Source organism: Aedes aegypti, chromosome 3 (genome assembly GCF_002204515.2).
Source record: "Aedes aegypti strain LVP_AGWG chromosome 3, AaegL5.0 Primary Assembly, whole genome shotgun sequence".
NCBI lineage: Eukaryota > Metazoa > Arthropoda > Insecta > Diptera > Culicidae > Aedes > Aedes aegypti.
This window is the reverse complement of record NC_035109.1, coordinates 115,501,305-115,505,898: the sequence shown is the minus strand read 5'-3', so window position 1 is coordinate 115,505,898 and position 4,594 is coordinate 115,501,305.

Sequence of the window (4,594 nt, the reverse complement as noted above, 5' to 3'; positions counted from 1 at the left end):
TGCAAAACATAGCTTTTGACGTTTTATGCAGCCTAGACGGGGGAGTGCCGACTAGTACCTTCGAACCGGTAATTTGAAAAACATGCTCATGCATCAAAATTTGCAACACCACCATCTCATTGACGAACCTTGCACGGCCGTCACTCACTGTCAAGCAGGGATGCCAGGTTGGAAGACATGTCTTCCATTGGAAGACATTTGAGTAGTGTGGAAGGCATTTGGAAGACGGAAGATTTTTGGAAGACTTTTCAGAATTTGTGAAGACATTTGGAAGACAATTTTAAATTATTGGCATTCTTACAATTCCTAGATTAAAAAAAACATGTGAGTTGGAAAATACAGAAACGCCTCTATAAGATTTTTGCACGCCATCTTCAGCTATCCCTCCATTGAAAATATTCCATTGATTTATTTGGATATTGATCTGAGAATTCTGTCAAGGATTCTTCCAGAGTTTCTTCTATAAACTCTTACAGAGATTTGGCAAAACATTCTAGTAATGCATTTAAATATTACTCCAGAGATTCATCAAAGGTATTCAGGGTTTCCTACAATGTTTTTTTTTTCTAAAATTCGTTTCAGTGATTCTCGTGTATTTATTTTACGAATTCATAAAAAATATACAGATTTTTATATGATTTTTCCTGAGATTGCTACAATCTTTGCTTCTGAAATTATCCCAGAGACTTTCGGGATATCTGTCAAGATTTTTTCCACTGGTTTCTTCGGAAACTTCTTCAGAATTCCTTCAACAATTGTTTGATAATATTTCAAACAATATCTGCAAAAAATATCCTTAATAAATTTCAATGACATTATTTCAGATTTGTTTAGGAATACTCTTAGGAATGTTTCAAAGGAGTCTGTGAAGTATTCTAGATACTTTGGGCTGAAACTAATTGAAACAATCCTAGTGAAAAACCCGCAGAAATCTTTTTGCAAGTTCTAAAAACTGTCTGAAGAAATTTTTAAAAGTTTCTTTTTTTTTAAGAATTTGTACATTATTTATTTATCGATTTTGTAAAATATCATGGATGTATCATCTTGCTAGAAATTCTTACCAAAAAACTCGGATAAATAGCTCAATGGAATACAGAGAATTTGGGAGCGTGATGCTTGGGAACGAATCCTAGAGTACATAGCTGATATGCACATGGGAAGTCCTAGAGAAATCCTGAACAACCAGAAGTAAAAATGCAATAAAAAGTGCTTTGAAATTGAAATTTTGTTCCATGAAGTTTATTGCTGATTAAAATACACACATCTTGGGCAATGCAAAAATAAAAAAGTGTGCTGATTAGAAGTGTCTTAATTTTTTGAACATTCTCTTCAACATGCATTTTAACAGAATAATTTGACTTTGGAACAGTTTTTGGAGATTTCTTGTAGTTCACCAAAATAATAATTCATATTCCAAAGATTTCTCTAAAAAATAACTATTTCAAAATCTGAACAAGTTTTTTTTTTCAAAAACATGAGTTTTTCTAAAAAATATAATCTTCAATTATTCATTCTAGAGTTCCACTAGTCATTACTTTGAACATTTCACTAGAGATTCTTAAAACAATTCTTTGGGCATTCCGTCCTGGAATACTATCCATAATTCCACTATGGAATGTTAAGGATTACTTCCAAAGACTTTTCAGAATAAAAAAAGGTATACCGTATTAAAATTTGACTTACACTGCACCGAGAATTTCCAGTGAAATAAAGGCAAGTTCACAAATCCGTCCAGAGATACCACTGGCGATACCTCCATGAATTCTTATAGAAGTTTCTTAAGATTTGTTTGTCTGGAATTCTTCTAATTTCCAACAAATTTTTCCAGCAAATTATGGAGTTTTCTATGAAATTCTACCCAGATTTTAAACAATTAGGGAAAAAACACCAATTTTCGACCCATTCATAAAATTTTGGCTTTGTATGAAAGTCCGAAAATCGGCACAGATTTCTTATGGATTATTATATATTGACCATTTATCTGGAGTTTCTGTGATGAAAATTTCACTAGATAAAAAACCAGATCTTCATAGATTTTCCAAGGGACTTCTACTAAAACCGTTTTCAGAAATTTTTAGGTTGTTTTTCAATTTTTTTTGTTTGCAGAGGAAAATGATGCTCAAATACTGGTAATTTTTTGTGTATTTGTCTCGAAACTTTCTATGAAGTGCTCTTTTATTAGTTTCCTCAGATATTCTCGGAAGAAAGTAGTCCTTAGAAAAATGTCTGGTGAAAATCTTTGAGAATCTCTAACGATTTTATTGGATCATGGTATTTCTGAAAAACAAAACCCCTGAAGATATAAAAAAGACGGAAATTTCAATGAAATTCCTGCTCTGATTCCCATCAAACTCTTTTAAAAATCCGTAGAAGATTTATTGGAAGATTTTAAAATGAAATATAGTTAAGTCATTCATGTCATTCCAAATATAAAAAGAGCTAGCTGGATTTTTTTTGAATGAATTTCATGCATTTCATGCACAAATTATCCCAGTAGGGTACAGAGCTACTTGGGCACTTCCATAATTCACTTTGGCATGGGGGTTTTTCTCGGCCGAATTGTCTGAAACTTTCCCATAGGAAGCACTTCAATGCTATGCATCGCGTTTAAGACAATTGTGGCCGTATATAAGCTTAGAAGCTTTCAAAAAACCCCACTGCCGATGTGAATCAAAAGTGCCAAGAATAGGATCCCCCTACCTAATCCTTGAAATCTTGAGAAAAAAAAACAACGAGAAATATCAAGAAGTATTGAAACCTTAAAAAAAACTGAAGAAATTTTTAGAGTAATTAATAACTTCCGGACTCAAGGTAAGAGAGCCTATAGCATATTTTTGCAAATAATGGAAATGACTAGATGGATAGGCGTCGCAAGGGAGCGACAAGATTGAAATTTAATTAGGTGGTGAAAATTGAGCAAGCCATTTTAATGTCAGTAAGCATCGAAGCGTTCTGTGTTCTACTTAGCTTCTCTAATGGAGTAAGATTGGCTTAAAGCTTTGAGCTTTGCTACCAACATAGGTCTGACCATTTTTACCTGGATTTTCTCCGGAGATTTCCTCCAGGAATTCCTCCGGGGAATTCTTACAGGAATTCTTAAGAGAATTTCCTCCAGAGACTTCCTCAGGGGATCTCCTCCAGGAATTCCTTCGGAGATATCCAGCTAGAACTCCTCAGTGGATTTTCAATAGCTTTTTCTCCTAGAACTTCGTCCAAGATTACCTCTGACTCTGAGGATTTTTCCATGAATTTCTACGGGGTTTTCCCTCATGAACTCCTCTGGGAATTTCCTCCAGGAATTTTTTCGGGGATTTTCTCCAGAGATTCATCCGGAGATTTTTTCCCAGCATTCGTCCAGGGATTTCACCCCCAGAAAACCTTTGTAGATTTTCTTCAAAAATTCCTCCGGGGATTTAGTTTAGAAATTTTTTCAAAGATTTCTTCCAGCAATTTATACATCCTGGGATTTTGTTAACGACTTCCTCTGAGGATTTCATCAAGGATATTTTTTCAGAGCGTTTCTCCGGAGATTTCTTCCAAGAATTCCTCCAGAGATCTCCTCCAGAAATTAACCCCCTAGAGATTTCCTCCAGGAATTCCTCCGAGAATTCCTTTCAGGAATTCTTTCATATATTTACTCCAGGAATTCCTCCGGGGATTTAATTAGGAAATTCCCTTGTTTTCCTCCGGGGGTTTATCCAGAATCTCTTTTAGGAATTTTTTTCTGACAATGTGTCGGAAGATTTCTTTCAGGAATTTCTTCGGGGATTTCCTCCAGGGATTCCTGCGGGGATCCCTAAAGACTCCTCTGGCGATTTTTTCCAGAAACTCCTCAGGAGAATTCAAATAGTAATTCCGTGGATTTCGTCCAAGAATTCCTCTGTGTATTTTGCATAGAAATTCTTCCGGGGGTTTCGTCCAGGATTTCCTCTGAAGATTTTGAAAAGAAATTCCTTCGGGGATTTTCTCCACAAATTTATCTACGGATTCTCTAAGTATTTTCACCAGGCATTTCTTGGAAATTTCCTTCAGGCATTAATCCGATAATTTCCTCCAGGAATTAATAAGGAGATTTCCTCCTGGAATGCCACGGTAGACTTCTCCCAAGAACTCCTCTAGAAAAAGAAATTCCTCCGGAGATTTTTTCCGGGGATTTCGTCCAGTAATTCTTCCGGCGATTTCCTCGAAGGATTCCCCCGGATATTTCCTCCAGATTTTCCTGCTGAGATCACGTTCAGATACCTCCGAGAATAATCCCCAGGGTATCCTGGGGATTTGCACCACCGGAGATGTTTTCAGAATTTCTTCGTAGTTCCTTTAGAATTTACTTCGCAGTTTCTCTAAGAATTCCTTCAGAGTCCTCAAGATTTTTTTTTTTTCAGAATATTTGCCGGAAATTACTTTGGAGGTCCATCTGGAATTTCTTCAAAGTTTGTCCGAGAATTCAATATACTACGGGAATTCCTTTGGAGCTTTACCGAGAACTCCTACGGGTTTCCCATGGATTCTCATAGAATTCATTCAGTGTTCCTTCAGAAATTTATCGGATTTCCTCCTTACATTTCTTGGAGCTCAGGATTCCTTGGAGATCCTC